The following is a 19,725-nucleotide window of genomic DNA, read 5'->3' as shown; positions in this document are numbered from 1 at the left end:
GTGAAAGAACCTTTAGGTGAGTAATATTCATAACCAAGGTTCATTGAGAAAAATGAACAAAAACATCCCTGGGAAATTGTTAACATTTAAAGCAAGGATTTTTTTGAATTTATAACTTCAAATACTGAATTCAAGATATAGTCCATGAAAGGCATTCAATATGGTACTTGACACTTACAGACAAACCAAGTTATAAAACTCTAGAATTAAATGTATCTTTACATTAATTATATTACTGAAAATGTAACAATTTTCTTTCCTCTCAGGTTATAAAATCAAATCAATAAATATATTAATTGAAGAATTTTACAGTTAATAAAATTACTCATTTTAGTTATTTTAATATACATAATATATATTGATACAAGTGTGAGTCTAAAATCTTACTTGGTGCTCATTGATATTAGAAATCTTAAGATCTCTTAAAAATACATAATATGTATTTTATGATTCAAAATTTTATAATAGAAACAATAACTTATTTTCAAATAATAATGATGTTAGATTATTGATTGCCCTATATTTAATTGTATAAATCTTAATTTGATAGTAAATATTCTCATGATTTTTTTGTTTTATTTTACCATGCAGTTCAGAAGAGGGCACTAGATCCTCTGAAACTGGGTTTACAAATGTTTCATAGCCACCATGTTAGTTCTGCTAATGGAAGCTGCAAGAGCAGCAAGGGGTTTTAACTGTTGAATCATCTTTCCAGGTGTAGATGACTAACTAAAGTGTAATGTTTTAAAAATATTTTGATATTTTTATCTTTATTGTTATTAATTTTTCTTTATTTTTGTTATTTTCATCCATGGTATATAATAAGATATAATATTACTTATGCTTGTTTTGTTTTCTCCATCAAACTCCCCTCACACTCCTCCAACACATTCCCTTCTCAACTTTGAAACATTGTTTTTGATACTGTGCTTTGAGAGGATTCTATTTTAGTTCCCGGTCCCATGTAGGATGTTGTGTGATATTTTGATTTTATTCTAACAAATAGAGTTTGCTTGGATTAAGAGGACAGAGCTAGCCACTAGCCAACCAAAATTAACCATAGAGATTTGTAGGACTGTAGATAAAGAAGAGACAAGAAGTAGTAAGTAGGAGAGAAGAGAGGGTCTCCGTCCTTTCAGATGGAGGAATGAAAGATGTAGAAGGTGATAGTTCCTGCTCCCTGCTTTTTAGACCTTTCAGATTCTTATCCCTATATTTGACTCCAGATTTTTTATTGATTAAGATTAATTAGATCTAAGCTTCGGTAGGGTGACTCACCTGCACCTGCAACTCCAGCTCCAGGTCCAGGGGATATGATGCTATTTTCTGTTATTGGCTGACAGAAAATTCATGTGCACAAACCCACACAGAGACACAAATAAATAAAAAGTATGTAATAAATGAAGTAGATGATATCTTGGCTTAATCTCTTACTGAGTAACTATTGATAGCCAATATTTGCTAGTTGAGGAAGAACATTATTTTTTGAGAATGTACCCACTGATATATTTTTACTGGTTCCCATCAGAGACTCCACAATCATGTACATACAGACACTAAGTTGATTTAGTGAACTATCAAAATGAATTTAAACATGCAGAAGTTCTGAGTAATAAGAGTTTAGAGCATTCAATAAACACTTTTAATTAAATGTCGATGCAACTGTCCTAAAAACAGGTATTGAAAGCAGACACAAGTATGTATGTATACATGTTTATATATTTTCAAATGCCTAAAGAGTAACTGATTTTTTCCAATAAGCATTTATTGAATAAGAACAAAAAATAGGCACATTAAAAAATAGTTTGTAGAGTGCTGGCTACCCCCTCCCGCCTGCCATCCCAGCTCCCATCCAGGTACAAATTCCTATATTTCTCCCTTCCCCCTGGGGCCATAAAATTTCCCCAGCTCAGCTGCCTTGCGAGCTTGGCCTGGGCTGCAGGTGCATACTGGCTGGAGGCAGTTGCTGGATCTTAAAAGGCCTCCCTGAGGACAGGTGGACCAGGGGCCAGCTCAGCCACATTCCTGACCAGCAGGGGCCCTGACTTCTAGCAGAGGGCCATCTGAGGGGTGAGTTTCCTTCAAGGCGGGGCAGGGTCCTGGTGAGGAGGAGCTTGGGCATTCCCTGACCCATAGACGCCCAGGTCGCCCTGCAGTGCTGGCTACCCCCTCCCGCCTGCCATCCCAGCTCCCATCCAGGTACGAATTCCTATATTTCTCCCTTCCCCCTGGGGCCATAAAATTTCCCCAGCTCAGCTGCCTTGCGAGCTGGGCCTGCATCGTAAGCACATCCTGGAAAGAGGGAGTGCCTGTGCTTCAATAGCCTGTCTGAGGAAAGGTGGGCATTCTGTCAGTGAAGTCCCTGCCCAAGAAGGGAACCTGACCGGTAACAGAAGTTCCAATAGAGAACATTTGAAGTAAGAGATGGGCAGACGCCAAGGCAGGACCTCATCCAACAATCTGAAAAACAACATGAAAACACCAGATCCCAAGGACCCTACAATAGAAGGACTTGAACACCTTAACCCAGAAGAAGTGGAAAAAAGTGCCATTATGAAAGCAATAGAGTCCCTTAAACAGGATATGAATAACTCCCTTAAAGAATTGGATGAGAAATATAACAAAAAGTTTGAAGAAATGAGTATAGAATTAGATGAGAAATATAACAAAAAGTTTGAAGAAAGGAGTATAGAATTAGATGAGAAATATAACAAAAAGTTTGAAGAAATGAGTATAGAATTAGATGAGAAATATAACAAAAAGTTTGAAGAAATAAGTAAATCCGTGAATGAGACCCTGAGAAACCAAGAAAAAACAATCAAACAAGTAAAGGAAACAGTCCAAGAATTGAAAACTGAAATGGAGGCAATGAAGAAAACACAGACCGAGAACCGGCTGGATATGGAAAACCTAGGTAAATGAACGGAGACTACAGAATCAAGCATAACCAATAGAATACAAGAGATAGAAGAACGAATCTCAGATTCTGAAGATACCATAGAGAAAATAAATGCTCTGGTCAAAGAAAATGGCAAATCCAACAAATTCTCTACACAAAACATTCAGGAAATCTGGGGCACAATAAAAAAATCAAATCTAAGAATAATAGGGATTGAAGAAGGAGAAGAATTGCAGATCAAAGGCCCAGAAAATATATTCAACAAAATTATAGAAGAAAACTTTCCCAACCTAAAGAACGATATTCCTATGAAGGTTCAAGAAGCATACAGAACATCGAATAGACTGGATCAGAAAAAAACATCCCCTCGCCATATAATAATCAAAACATAAAACATACATATTAAAGAAAAAATTTTAAGAGCTGCAAAGGAAAAAGGTCAAGTAACTTATAAAGGTAAACCTCTCAGAATTACACCAGACTTCTCTATGGAAACCATGAAAGCCAGAAGATCCTGGATAGAGGTACTGCAGAAACTAAGAGACCATGGATGCAAACCCAGACTACTATACCCAGCCAAGCTATTGTTCATTATCAACGGAGAAAACAAAATATTCCAGGATAAAAACAAATTTAAACAATACGTAGCTACTAATCCAGCCTTACAGAGAATATTAGAAGGAAAATCACTACCGAAGGAATCCAACATTCCCAACACGGCCTACAATAACTCGAACATCTAGTGACCATTCACAAGCACAAATCAAAGAAGAAAAACACATACACTCTACTACCTAAAAAAAAAATGACAAGAGTCAACAACCACTGGTAATTAATATCACTTAATATCAATGGACTCAATTCACCTATAAAGGGGCACAGACGTAGAGATTGGATATGAAAACAGGATCCAACATTCTTCTGTTTACAAGAAACACACCTCAACCACAAAGACAGACACCTACTCAGAGTAAAGGGATGGGAAAAAGTTTTCCAAGCAAATGGACCTAAGAAATAAGCGGGTGTGGCCATTCTAATATCTAACAAAATCAACTTCAAACTAAAATCAATCAGAAGAAATGGAGATGAACATTTCATATTCATAACTGGAACAACTCATCAGGAGGAAGTCTCAATCCTGAATATCTATGCTCCTAATATAAAGGCACCCACATATGTAAAAGAAACTCTTCTAGAACTCAAGGCAGTCATCAAACCACACACGCTAATAGTAGGAGACTTAAACACTCCTCTCTCACCAATGGACAGGTCAATCAGACAGAAACCAAACAGAGAATTGAGAGATTTATTGGAGGTATTGAACCAAATGGACTTAACAGACATCTATAGAACACTCCACCCAAATAGGAAAGAATATACCTTTTTCTCTGCAGCTCATGGAACCTTCTCGAAAATTGACCACATACTCGGTAACAAAGCAAACTTCCACAGATACAAAAAAATATTAGTAACTACCTGTGTCTTGTCAGATCACCATGGACTAAAATTAGAATTCAACAACAATGCTTCCCCCAGGAAGCCAACAAACTAATGGAAGCTGAACAGTCAACTACTAAATCACCCCTGGGTCAAGGACAAAATTAAGAAAGAAATTAAACTCTTCCTTGAATTTAATGAAAACAAAGACACAACATACTCAAACCTATGGGACACTATGAAAGCAGTGCTAAGAGGAAAGTTCATAGCTCTAAGTGCCCAATTAAAGAAAGCAGAGAAAGCACACATTGGAGACTTAACAGCACACTTTAAAGCTCTAGAAAAAAAAGAAGCTGATTCACCCAGGAGGTCTAGAAGACTGGAAATAATCAAACTGAGGGCTGAAATCAACAAAATAGAAACAGAGAAAACAATCCAAAGAATCAATGAATCAAAAAGCTGGTTCTTGGAGAAAATCAACAAGATTGACAAACCCCTATCCAAACTAATCAAACGGCAGAGAGAGAACATGCAAATTAATAAGATCAGAAATGAAAAGGGGGACATAACCACAGACACAGAGGAAATTCAGAGAATCATTAGATCTTACTATGAAAGTTTATATGCCACAAAGTTGGAAAATGTAAAAGAAATGGACATCTTTTTAGATAAGTACCATATACCAAAGTTGAACCAAGACCAGGTGAACAATCTAAATAGACCTGTTAGTTGTGAAGAACTAGAAGCTGTTATCAAAAATCTCCCTACCAAAAAAAGCCCAGGACCAGATGGTTTCAATGCAGAATTCTACCAGAACTTCCAGGAAGAACTAATACCTATACTCCTTAACGTATTCCACAATATGCAAACAGAAGAGTCATTGCCTAACTCCTTTTATGAAGCTACAGTTGCCCTAATACCAAAACCACACAAAGACACAACCAAGAGAGAGAATTACAGGCCAGTCTCACTCATGAACATCGACGCGAAAATTCTCAATAAAATCCTGGCAAACCGAATCCAGGAACACATTAGAAAAATTATCCATTATGATCAAGTCGGTTTCATTCCAGAGATGCAGGGTTGGTTCAACATGCGCAAATCTATCAATGTAATCCATCATATAAATAAACTGAAAGAAAATAACCATATGATCATCTCACTAGATGCAGAAAAAGCATTTGACAAAATTCAACACCCATTTATGATAAAGGTATTGGAGAGATTGGGGATACAAGGATCATACCTAAATATAATAAAAGCAATATACAGCAAGCCGACAGCTAACATCAAACTGAATGGAGAGAAACTCAAAGCCTTTCCACTAAAATCAGGAACACGACAAGGCTGTCCACTCTCTCCATACCTCTTCAATATAGTGCTTGAAGTTCTAGCAATAGCAATAAGACAACATAAGGAGATCAAGGGGATTCGAATTGGAAAGGATGAAGTTAAACTTTCGTTATTTGCTGACGATATGATAGTTTACATAAGTGACCCCAAAAACTCTACCAAAGAACTCCTACAGCTGATAAACACCTTTAGTAACGTGGCAGGATACAAGATCAACTCCAAAAAATCAGTGGCCCTCCTATACATAAAGGATAAAGAAGCAGAGAGGGAAATCAGAGAAACATCACCTTTCATGATAGCCACAAATAGCATAAAATATCTTGGGGTTACTCTAACCAAGGAAGTGAAATACCTATTTAACAAAAACTTTAAATCTTTGAAGAAAGAAATTGAGGAGAATACCAGAAAATGGAAAGACCTCCCCTGCTCTTGGATTGGGAGAATCAACATAGTAAAAATGGCAATTCTACCAAAAGCAATCTATAGATTCAATGCAATCCCCATCAAAATCCCATCAAACTTCTTCACAGACCTTGAGAGAACAATAATCAAGTTTATATGGAAAAACAAAAAACCCAGTATAGCCAAAACAATCTTATACAATAAAAGAACTTCTGGAGGCATTACCATCCCTGACTTCAAACTCTATTATAGAGTTACAGTATTGAAAACAGCTTGGTATTGGCATAAGAACAGAGAAGTCGACCTATGGAATCGAATAGAAGACCCAGATATTAACCCACAAACTTATGAACACCTAATTTTCGACAAGGGAGCTAAAGGTGTACAATTGAAGAAGGAAAGCATCTTCAACAAATGGTGCTGGCATAACTGGATGTCCACCTGTAAAAAAATGAAAGTAGATCCATATCTATCACCATGCACAAAAATCAAGTCCAAATGGATTAAAGACATCAACATTAATCCGTCCACTTTGAACCTGATAGAAGAGAAAGTGGGAAGTAGTCTACAAGATATAGGCACAGGAGGCCTCTTCCTAAGTAGGACCCCAGTAGCACAGACAATAAGAGAAACTATGAAAAATGGGATCTACTGAAACTAAGAAGTTTCTGTAAAGCAAAGGATACTGTCAGTAGGACAAAAAAGGCTGCCTTCTGACTGGGAGAAGATCTTCACCAACCCCTCATCAGACAAAGGTCTGATCTCCAAAATATACAAAGAACTCAAGAAACTAGGCACTAAAACTCTAATTAACCCAATTAAAAAATGGGGTACTGAACTGAACAGAGAATTCACAACAGAAGAACTTCGAATGGCCAGAAGACACTTAAGGTCATGCTCAACCTCCTTAGCGATCAGGGAAATGCAAATCAAAAGAACTTTGAGATACCATCTTACACCTATCATAAGGGAGCCATTTTAGGGTTTGCAAGAGACTTGATTCTGGAGGGGTTCCCAGGCCCAAGGATAGGTCCCCAGATTTTTCCCTGGGCAGCAGAGGAGAGGATGCCTGAACTGGCCTTGGCCCATAACCATACTAATGAATATTTTGCATATCACCATAGAACCTTCATCTTGCGATGGATGGAGATAGTGACAGAGACCCACATTGGAACACAGGACTTAACTCCTTAGGCCCAAATGAAAAGCAGAATGAGGGAGAACGTGAGCAAGGAAGTCAGGATCAGAGGGAACCTTTATCCGACGATAGATGGAGATTGAGATAGAGACCCACATTGGAGCACTGAACTGAGCCTCCAAGGTCCAAATGAGGAGCATAAGGAGGGAGAACATGAACAAGGAAGTCAGGACAGCGAGGGGTGCGTTCACCCACTGATATAAGGGGACTGATCTAATGAGAGCTCACCAAGACCAGCTGGACTGGGCCTGAACGAGCATGTGATCAAACCGGATTCTCTGAATGTGGCTGACATGGGGGCTGTCTGAGAAGCCATGGATAATGGCACTGGGACTTGTTTCGTATACATGTACTGGCTTTTTGGGATCCTAGTCTGTTTGGATGCTCACCTTCCTAGACCTGGAGGGAGGGGGGAGGAACTTGAACTTCCCACAGGGCAGGAATCTCTGACTGCTCTTAGGACTAGAGAGGGAGGAGGAGGGGAGTGGGGGAAGTGGGAGGATATTGGGAGAAGGGGAGGAAGTGGAAATATTTATAAATTAATAATAATAATAATAAAAGAAGCTAGAGCTAATGGGTCAAGCAGTGCTTTAAATAATATAGTTTCTGTGTCATTATTTTTGTTGTAAACTAGCTGGGTGGCCAGGACAAACAAGCGGCTTTTTGCAACAGTCTGTAACTGTGTGTCCCTAGCAAAGGGCTTTACTCTCTAGTTTTTGAACCTCACAGAAAGGATAACATGGGAAAACAATGAGGAGTGATTTAAAGAATTTTTAACAAAGTTTTTCAAAGGATAAAGTTGCTGTCTCCACTTGATCCTGAGATAACAAAGAAACAAATGTTTTGAAGCAATGCCCACATCTGTGTCTATTATATATTGTGTATATTCATTTTTATGATGCTGCTATCATCATATTTGCTTGTTTCAGCAAATAAATACATACTACATTCATTGCTTTTTGGGTCTTGGACATATATATGTATATAATTTAAGATTACAGCTTTTCATTTAGATTTTAAAAGGCAAGCAAGGTTGACTGTTACATTGTTCTCTTAAAGTAGGTTTAAACAAGCAGACAGGGCATACAGAAGAGTAACAGTATTAAGTCTTAAATGACCCTGCATTATTGACTTAGTCTAGCAATTTTTTTTCATATTACATTGTTACACATAATTGCAGAAACAAACTTTTTTCAAGTGACATATGGTTTTAAATGCTATGCTATTCTTTTCTGTCTCCTTGAAGAGAAAAAATTTATATTCCTTTTTCTGGAGTATAGTGACATATCTAATATGTATCATATCAACAATGTGACATATTTCTTGTGAAATTAAATTTGAAAAGCATTTTATTTTTTTCTCAACTGCAATTTTGTCTGAGTAAATTGTTGTCATTGAATTAAACTGCAATACCATGAAGACACTGAGAAGAGAAAAGTAAGCTGCTATATTTTGAGTATTATAAATTATTATTCAGTCTTAAAAATAGAAAAATCAGGCTGGAGATATGGCTCAGCTGTTAATAGAGTATACTACTTTTACAGAACTCCCATGCTGGGCTGCCTACTGCTTGTAAAGAGCTCCAGGAAATTAACACGCTTCTCTGACCTTTCACAGGCACTCCTATATGTGTACAAATGCACAAGCACACACATTAACACACATTAAAAATAAAAATTAAAAAAATATTTTTTAAAAAGGAAATTTCTGTCATTGGCAAAATATTAAATTAACTTTGATGTTATTTATGTTGAATAAGCCAGGTACAGAAAAATAAATGCTGCATGGTTCTACTTACATGTGAAATATCACAAATTTGAACACTATGATTGGAGGAAGTAGGGAGACATTATTCAGAAGAGAGAAATTTTCAAACAGACAGTAAAATGCATTCAAAAGGTCTATTGTATACCACTGTGACCATAGTTCACAGCGTATTGCACTATATTTTCAATGTATTTGAAAGTGGCTGAGGATGGGTTTTATTTACATTCCTTATGTCAAATAGTGGTGTGAAAAAATAGATTCACTAATTAGCTCAATTTAAGCTTTCCACTATGCACACACATTTCAAACATGTTGGGCACAACAAAATACTTTTATCTCTTAAGTAACAAATAATATTAAGATATTAAGAGAGAGAGAAGGAGGGAAGGAGTTGAATGAAGAACTATAAAGCCTCTTGCAAAGAGCAACAGATACAAAAATGAACTTGGAAAAAAATTACACTACGTTGACTGTCCAATGAACCACATTGATCCTTCTGCCTCTACCTCACAAATGATGTGATTATAGTTGTGCACCATCAAAAAATATTTGCCTGTTAATTACCTCATCTACCCCTAAGGTGGAAAAAATTGTTCACACTCTGAGGTTCCAAAGGAAGGCAAAATAGACTTTGTGCTTCCATTCTTCAAGTTGGTTTTAGTTTGTTGGCAGTTCCAATATTTATTTTTGTTTTGTTTTGTTTTAGGTTTTATTTTTAGCTTTGTTTTGAGACACAGTATCATATGTGATATTGAATTCACGGCAGTCATCAAATCTAAGTAGTAAAAAAATGAGTCTCATTCTCAGGTTCTAATCATGGGGTTTAGAGGTCTAGAAGCAAAACTATAAGAATGGTACCACTGATCATGGGCTGGGCCCTCCTCGTTGATCACTAAATGAGAAAATGCCTTATAGCTGAATCTCAAGGAATCGTTTCCTCAGCTGATGCCTCTTCCTCTGATGACTCTATTGTGTCATTTGGACACACAAAATCACCCAGTACACATTCTATATACACTTATTCATAAGATTCAGATATTGAGGCTATTTGTCTGTAGGAAACACACTACTTAAATATTTATCTTTCCTAGCATTAAACTCCCTTCATACCTTTCTTTTTCTTCCCATAGTTAATTTGTCAAATGAATCAGCTATTTCCCAAAACTTATCCCCTTTTCTACTGTCAGAGAGACTCAAAACAAAATACATAATTTGTTTTGTGAAGAATTTGGGCTCATGTACGAATGTTCTCTAGAATTGTCAACTTCATTTACCTTATGAGGAAAGAGCTTTAGGTATTTGTAATGGTTCTACTCAAACCACACAGCTAATAATCATCAAAGTTTTCTTTGATGTTCTAAATAGGACCTTTACAACACACACACACACACACACACACACACACACACACACTTTCTGAACAAATGAATCCTGGGTATTTTAATTTCATTTGCAACTCAAAATAATGTGTCAGGTCTTGCTAACTTAAAACATTTTAGCTAACCTCATTAATTTGAATTCCATTAATTTATGCTTTGTGACAATTTAATCAGATTTATTTTCCCTGTAAAAATAATACTAAGAGTATATATCTTTAGTGTAACCACATTATTTCATTCCCCCACTTGAGTATTCTACAGACATCTTCCTTTAATGTTTTATGATAGCCAATTAATGACAATGAATAAAGAAAACTGAATCTTGAGATTATTTATTTTTTTCAATTCTCTCAAGTATCATGGTTATAGACTCAGCATTATCTAAAGTTTTCTTCAGAAAAGAAAATTTTCCAGTCTTTTATTTTTATTTTACACAGACTTTCATGGCAATAAATACATGACAAGCAATATTATGAATGTCTTACAAATACAAATGCATTTAAATTTTAGAATGACTAATTGAGGAAAATGTTACTGTCACAATTTCTAGTTTGAAAAATGAGATAAGTTGGATGATGCTGTTTCACTAATGTCACACAGTTAATAAAATACAGGTGAGGATCAAGCTGAGGAAACAGTGCTGAAGTCAAAAGTCAGTAATCTTCTTTGCAGACAGTTACTTAGAAACTTTATACTTAAATTTATTTATTCACCATAACCACTCATATGCCATAACAATTTGCAGAGAGAAAATCTAAAAGAACTGATTTAAAGTATGTATGTGTGATTGTGTGTGCATAATTTTTACATGTGTCCTTCATTTCTCATTACATGATTATCTTAGGAATCTCTTGACTCTTTTATTCACTGTACATGACACCTTTTTTTGAGGCAGGGACACACTGTATAGCTGTTTTGACTAGTTTTATGTCAACTTGATACAAGCTTGTGTCATTTGTGAAGATAGAATGTCATCTGAGAAAATAAATTCACATGTCGGCCAGTGGGCAAGCTTATGGTGCATTTTCAAAATTAGTGATTGGGACTTATTTATTATTTTTGTAATTCTTATTGTTGGTGGTCCTAGGATGTATAAGAAAGCAGGCTGATAATACAAATATGAAGTCAATTCAGTCTGTCAATGTCTATGTTACTATTAATATTTGTTATAGTCAGTGAAGAAGTATATAATTTTACAATAGTTCTTATACTGATACTCGGTATTTGTCAAATTGTGAAATGGAGTTTTTTTCTGAACTCTCTTCTATTATTCCAAAATGCTTTGATTAAATTAATGTTGCCTTAATTTCTCATATGATTTCTCATATGTATATATGTATTATGCATGCGTATATATTTATATATGTGTATGTATGTATTTATGTGGCCTTATCTCTACCATGGTTGATGATGTGGTAACAAGTACTAGACATAGTGGTAGGGGAAGGAACCTGTGAGCTCACATCTTGAATACAAAAAGCATCAACTAAAGTGGGTAAACTGGAAGTGGTGGAGTAACATGAGGGCCTGCTTGTTGGGGTTTCTGTCCTGCCTGGTTTCTGTTCTCCCACCAGGTCCCGCAGCTATTTAGCTCCAAAGAAATCACACAGAAGTCTAAATTAATGATAAACTGATTGACCCATTAGCTCAGGCTTCTTATTAACTCATATAACTTACATTAGCCCAGTATTCTATTATATGTTAGCCACATGGTTCAGTACCTTTTTTCAGAGGGGCAGGTCACATCTTCTTTCTTATAGGGATGGACAGGACTTCAGAGGGAGCTTCCCTTTTCGCAGAATTCTTCTGTCCTCATTGATCTGCCTCTACTTCCTGTCTGATTGTCCTGCCTATACTTCCTACCTGGCTACTGGTCAATCAGTGTTTATTTAAAACATAATTGACAGAATATAGACAATTGTCCTACACCATGGTGGGATGATTTTAATTCCAAAGCCTACCTCCAATGACATACTTCTGCAAATAAGGCTATACCACATATACCTCCCCAAATAGTACCATCAACTGGGGACCTAGTATTTAAATCCCAAGCATATAGGAAAATTTTCTCATTCAAACCACCACATTCCACTCCCTGGCTTCCATAGTCTCATTCCCACAATATAACAATATAAAATGAATTTATCCCAAATTCAAAAGTCACTATAGTTTTTCACAATTGCAATGCTATTTAAAAGATTAAAGTATCTTTTCTATGACTCAAGGAAATCTCTTAATTGTATTCTGTGTGAAATAAAAAAAATAGAACTATATACCTCTAATATATAGGCACAGGCTTATGTATAACCATTTCAAAATGGAAGGAATGAGGCATGGTGAGGAAATAAAACCACATCCAGTGTATGTGACTTTCATTTTACAGGGATTAGATCATTTTGTCTTCCAGTTTTGTAACATACTTCTTTCTTTTGTACTAGTTACATTTTCTGTATGTAGCTCTCCTTGGCATATATCCCACACCACTAGCAACTCCATATTTGGGTCTTCAATGCAACCCAGGTTTCACTATCATAGCTTCTAGAAATAGCCTGGCATGATCTTCAGGCAAAAATACCACATGCTAATGGTCTGCATCAGCTTTTCTGAAACTATGAAGGAAGAATCAATGATCTCTTCAGGCTTACATCATTAATGCCTCTACCCCCAGCACCACATTGTTGTGTGATAAACTTTTGGTACACTGTGAAGATGAGTCTCTTCTTAAAGTGTCTTCTGACTGGTTTAATAAAGAGCTGAATGGCCAGTAGATGTATAGTACAATTTGGTTATGCATTCCAAACAGACTTAAGTTGAAAAAAATGACTTTATCTACTCAAACATAGAATATAAAATCATCTTTAGCTGATTTGTACACACCACACATTCCATACTTGTGTTAATGCAGATATGTATGTTTCCTAAGGACTAGACACCAATGAAAAAGACAAGTATCCCACATAATCCAGACTCTCAGACTGCCTCTGTTTCAGTTTCCTCAAAAAATTTATATCAAGAGCAACTTCAAACCTGCTAGCTGAGATGGTCCAACCTCACAGACTATAGCCAGGACTTCAGATAAGCTCTGCACTTACCCACAAATGATACAACTAGTTCTCCCAGGACTTGACTAATATCCCAATTTTCTCAGGGTTCCCTAAAGATATCATTACCTCCAGACAGTAGGAAGAAATTTTAAGAACATGAAACCCACATTACCAAGAGTTGGGGAGGGTGTTTTATGGTCATTTGATGAATTATGGATGTTTGTCATTGCTTAGGTGGGTGAGTTTCAAGTTGTTATTGGTCATGGTCAAGGAAAATAAGCAAAGGAGATTAAATTCAGGGATTTCTTTCTGAAAAGAAAAAGGGATGGTAGGATAAAAAAGTAAATTATTGAATCTACTTTTAAACTAAAAAGTAACTATTATTTTTAAATAGTTTACATTGGTATGAATTTTTATATATTGATAAAAATTTAAGGTTAGTTTAGTTATAACATGCTGTATATAGGTTTCTACCTGTAACATGAGGGGCCGGCTTGTTGGGGTTTCTGTCCCGCCTGGCACCCCAACAAGTTAGCAAGTTCCAAAGAAAAATCACACACAGGACTCCATAAGGTTATAAACTGATTGGCCCATTAGGTCAGGCTTCTTATTAGCCCTTGTAACTTATATTAACCCATTATTCTGATCTATGTTAGCCACATGGCTCCGTACCTTTCTCAGCTAGGCAAGTTACATGCTGCCTCTTCAGTGTTCTGCGCAGGAGTGGCGGAGGGACCTTCCTCCTCCGTAGCCTTATTCTATTCTCATTGCCCCGCCTCTACTTCCTGTCTGGTTGACCCGCCTATACTTCCTGCCTGGCCAATCAACGTTTTATTAAAATACATGATTGACAGAATATAGACAATTCTCCCGCATCATTTCCCTGGTGACGAGGATGGGCTATCCTGCCAGGGCAATCTCTGACTCTGTCAGGCAGGCAGTCTGACTGAGTGTGGTCTGTGAGTAGAATACTACAGCTTGCTTGCTAGCAAGGACCTTGAAACGCCATAGAGTTGTGACAGTGAACTGCAGCTCTGGCTGATATCTCAACCATGAGGCTGGAAAGCTAAGAAATGGGCTGGATCCAGCCGTCAAAGCCACGGGTTTTTGACTCATGGGGTCAGAAGTAAAGAGAGATTCAAAGTTGAAGAAAACCTCTAAATGGCTTATAGTGTGTTAAAAATATATGCAGGCTAAAGGTTAAAGTTCTTAGAAGTAAAAAAGGGAGTAGTTGGGTGTGGTACTACACACCTTTAATCCCAAAGCCACCTCTGTGGCTTTAAGGGACAGAGGTAGTTGACCTCTGTGACTTCAAGGTGTGGTAGCACACACTTTTAATCCCAATACCTGGGAGGCAGAGACAGACAGATCTCTGAGTTCAAGGTGTGGTAGCACACACCTTTAATCCTAGCACTGGGGAAGCAGAGACGTGTGGATCTCTGTGAGTTCAAGGTGTGATAGCAAACACCTTTGAGCCCAGTACTGGGGAGGCAGAGACAGAAGGATCTCTGTGAGTTCAAGGACAGCCTGGTCTACAGTGTTATTCCAGGACAAAGATATACAGAGAACCTGTCTCAAAAAGTAAAAGTAAAAATAAAAGAAATAGAGGTTAAAGTAAAGCCACACAAAGATGGAAAATACAAAGAGAATCTTGATACTATATGTTATTATGCTCTCTTTGAATTGTTTGATTGTTTAGGAAGGAGCAACAGCTGCTAAAAGACTTTTGTTTATAAATGCTGCTGAACTAACCCAAGATAGGTATTTTGAAAATACCTTGGCTTCAAAATTGAAGTCAAAAGGTATGTTACTTTGGAGAAGAGATTTTGCTTTTGTTTCCACAGAAAATGAGAGGCTCTGGATTTATTCAGAGTTAAGAAAAATCATCTTTGATCAAGAGAGATCTCCTGAGAAATTTCCGGTAGGAACAGATGGCCTGGATGCCTGAATTCTACATCCAGAACAGATTCAAGACTGCTGCCTGAGATAATCAAGTCCCACAGGATACTCCAGTCAGGACTTGATTATAACTCTAAATTTTCTTTAGGTCCCCATAAGATTATCAGCGCCCCCAACCAGCAGGAAGTAGCCTGAAATACTATGCCCACATTCCCAACAAATGGACTATGGGTATTTTCCTTTGTTTAAAAAAAAAGAGGGAAATGATGCGAGAGAATTGTCTATATTCTGTTAATCATGTATTTTAATAAAATGCTGATTGGCCAGGCAGGAAGTATAGGCGGGTCAACCAGACAGGAAGTAGAGGCGGGGCAATGAGAATAGAATAAGGCTATGGAGGAGGAAGGTCCCTCCGCCACTCCTGCGCAGAACACTGAAGAGGCAGCATGTAACTTGCCCAGCTGAGAAAGGTACGGAGCCATGTGGCTAACATAGATCAGAATAATGGGTTAATATAAGTTACAAGGGCTAATAAGAAGCCTGACCTAATGGGCCAATCAGTTTATAACCTTATGGAGTCCTGTGTGTGATTTTTCTTTGGAACTTGCTAACTTGTTGGGGTGCCAGGCGGGACAGAAACCCCAACAAGCCGGCCCCTCATGTTACATCTACCCTTGCTGGTTCAGTTTCTTTGAGCCTCTATAAGCCCAAGTTAGTTGGTTCTATGGGTTTTCTTTTGGTGTACTTGACACCACTGGGTCCTTCCCTTTTTTTTGCAGATTTTTTCATTCTCTGCCTAACGTTTGTCTGTTGGTCCCTGTATCTGTTTGCATCAGATGCTGGGTGAAGTCTCTCTGATGATAGGTGGGCTAGGTACAAATATATAAATATAACAAAAATGCATTAGGAATCAGTTAATTGATTTTTTTCCCATTTGCGTTTGGTTATATCCTAGGTCTCTGGGGTATTCAGTATCTGAATCCTGACACTCATGGATGAGCTACCTTTCAGGGTATGGGTCTCTAGCTGTTCCAGTCATTATTTGGTCATTCCCACAATTTATCTTTATCCCAGTATATCTTTTAAGGAAACAAATTTTAGGCTGAAGTGTTTATGGCTGGGTCAGTGTCCCAGTCCCTCCCCTAGAAGACATTCCTGGAGAGTGTTGGTCCAGGTTGCATATCCCCTATTGCTAGGAGTCTTAGCTAGAGACACCCTAGCTAAGGTTTCTTTATTCAGGGAGTTTCCATTGCTCTATGTTTCTAGCCCATTCCAAATATGCCCCAGATTCCAATTGTCTTTCCCAGTATTCTCTCCCTCCATCCTTCTCCAACCTGATCTCTGCTGTTCCCATCTTCATTTCCCCTTCCAGTTCCCTTTCCTTTCACTGGCAATGCCCATTCTATTTCCCCTCCACAGTGAGACTCATGAAAACCCCCTTGAACTCTCCTAGTTACTTAGCTACTCTGGGTTTTTGTGTTATAGCATGGTTATCTTTACTTCACTACTAATATTAACATATGACTGAGTACATACCATATTTTTCTTTCTGGTTCTGAATTACCTCACTCAGGATGATGTTAGTTTCATCTACTTGCCAGCAAATTTCCTGATGCGATTGTTTTTAACAGCTGAGTAATGCCCCGTTGGTCAAATGAACCACATTTTCTTTGTTCATTCTTTGGTTGAGGGACATTTAGGTTGTTTTCAATTTCTGGATATTACAGATAAAGCTGTTATGAACATAGTTGTGCAAGTGTCCTTGTGGCATGGTGAAATGTTCTTTGAGTACATGCCCAGAGGTTGTATAGCTGGATTTTGAGGTAGATCAATTCTCTATTTTCTGAGAAACCACTATATTGATTTCCAAAGAGACTGTACAAATTTGCATTGCAGTTTTACTCTCAAGCAGGTCACTCAGTGGTTCCGGCTGAAGTCTGCTAGGGTTGGGAGCAGGGTCCAAGAGCAGGACCAGTCATGACCTGAGATGGCTTTGTGGGGAGGATCTGTGGTGGAGGAGACAGAATCCAGGGAGGAGGTCAACTCTGCTGGGCAACTCACTGGTTCTGATTGTTGTGGTTTGCTCCTGCATGGCAGAAGTCTGCTTGAGATAGGGGTAAATTACACATTCTTATTTAAAATAAATTTATGTGCTTATAATATAAGTAGGCATTATAACTATTTTTCTTGCTGTTTGTTTAAAAATTACATAATGACCATGTACTGTGACTTGGACACTGTTCTTGATAACAAGTATAGCATAGCAAAGAGACAGATACTTAATTTTAGAAAAGATATTCTTTAGTGCAGACACAATAATTAATGAAGTAAAAACTACACATATGATTATAAATTGATGTATTTTTAAAATATAGAGGTTTAATTACCTTATTTTATTCATCGTACATTTACTAAAATTAATGACACCATTTTTTCTGTGTGAATCCATATAACTATCATCTGTTGATATAATTTTTTGATTAAAATGGATAAAGATGATACTATCTATAAATAACAGCAATTAAAAATTAAGATTCTAGATTTTTTTGAGAAATTGAAAAAAGATAACTGAGATCTGAAAAAGAAAAACATGTAAAAGGAATAGTACATACAAAAAGTAGTAATTTGATAATATAAGTGATACAAAATCATTTTTATTCATTTATATTGTATCAAATGCATAATATATAGATGCATTATAGTATACTAAATCCTGTCTTAAGAGAAAGAAGTCAGTCACTTTTCAAACAACTTGCCATATATGTTTTCTCAATAATTTATACTAATTTCGTAAAGGATTATTATAAAATTTTTAATAAACAATTTTTATTATAATATTGTTTTTCTTATTCAGTACTTTTAATCATCATTAGATAAGAATTAAATTTATTCAACTTCATGTCCATAAGATTTACAGGCTTTTATGGGGTTAAATGTCTATATACTAAAACTAATTAATATCACAGAATTTATTTGGAAGAATCATTTTAATTTTACCTGGTAAATTGGAAAAATAAATAGTCATTCTAAGAAGGACCATAGTTAAGTCTTTTTGCAATAGAATTTTATTTTTTTCAAAAGTTTTAACTTAGATAAACTTTTCTCAAAATTATTTTTCTAATATCAGGATATGGACATCCACAATATGATGTAGGGTGGAAGAGGTAACATTTCAGCATTGCACATCACTTTGTTAACCACTTTTTTTCAAATGGTCATTTCTTTTGTTGCTAGATGGCAGATTTGTAGGAGAGTGGCATCCAAAAATCATTACAACTGTAGCTGTATTTCATGCAATTGTTGAAGAGTTTTCTCTGTTCAAGGATTTCAAAATACTTTTCAATGGTAAATTGCCTTTATAATATTTTCTCTTTGAAAAATATAAAATCCAAAGCATGAAGAGTTATAGTTTACCAAGGTTGGCTATTAATTTTCTTCACCAATAAATTCATTGTTCATCTACTAAATGCTGAACACTTTTTTGAGTGCAGTAAAATCTTAAGAAAATAAAAGGCGAGTTTCCTTAAGTCAGACATTTGGTTTAATGCAAAGGGGAAGAACCGAAGGAAATTACGTATATGTATAAAACATTTACAAAGCAGTTACAAGTCATTCCCATTAAGTGTTTTAGCTTTTAGAGTTTGTGTTGTGTGTTTTTTTTTAAGGTGATGCATAGAATGAAGTTACATTGTATAATTAGGATCAATGACCCTGGGAAAGTTTTTAATGAGTGAGGCAGATGTTTAGGACTGCAAAGTGGAGATGACATTCTGGGCAGATTAAACGGCATATTTAGTGGGACAGAGGTCAAAGAGAGCAAAATTTATGCATGGGTTGACCTCCACTTTTGTCAAATACAAGCAAAAGCTGCATAGTCAAATAAAATCAGACACCCTTCAGTAAAGAAATGAATCTCTTTCAAGAAGAACCTAAGGAGCAAAGATATGGGAAAGAAAATACAAATGATGACAGCGTAAATTTCTTATTATAATACAAGTGCTAAAAAATACAAGAAAAAATATGAGGAAGGACTCCTAAATGATTTATGCATTCCATGTTGAACATCACCAAACAAATCTCCAGAAAAGAATCTAAGAATCCATAGAAACCTTGAACATAACACAATATTTTGATACCATGCATGAAATTATGTATGTGGATGTGACATATCAATTTATATAATTTTTATTAATTAATAAATATTTCTATAATACAAAGAAAGTGATAGAGTCAAGGCATTATCATACAGTGTCAATAATTATATGTTAAGAGACCTTTGTAGAGAGTCCTGTAAAGTTGATGTTCTCTGGGCCTATGTACAATTTTACAAGTTTCTGTCTCTGGTCT

Source organism: Myodes glareolus, chromosome X (genome assembly GCF_982192425.1).
Source record: "Myodes glareolus chromosome X, mMyoGla1.1, whole genome shotgun sequence".
In the NCBI taxonomy this organism is placed as follows: Eukaryota; Metazoa; Chordata; class Mammalia; order Rodentia; family Cricetidae; genus Myodes; species Myodes glareolus.
This window is presented reverse-complemented; position numbering follows the sequence as displayed.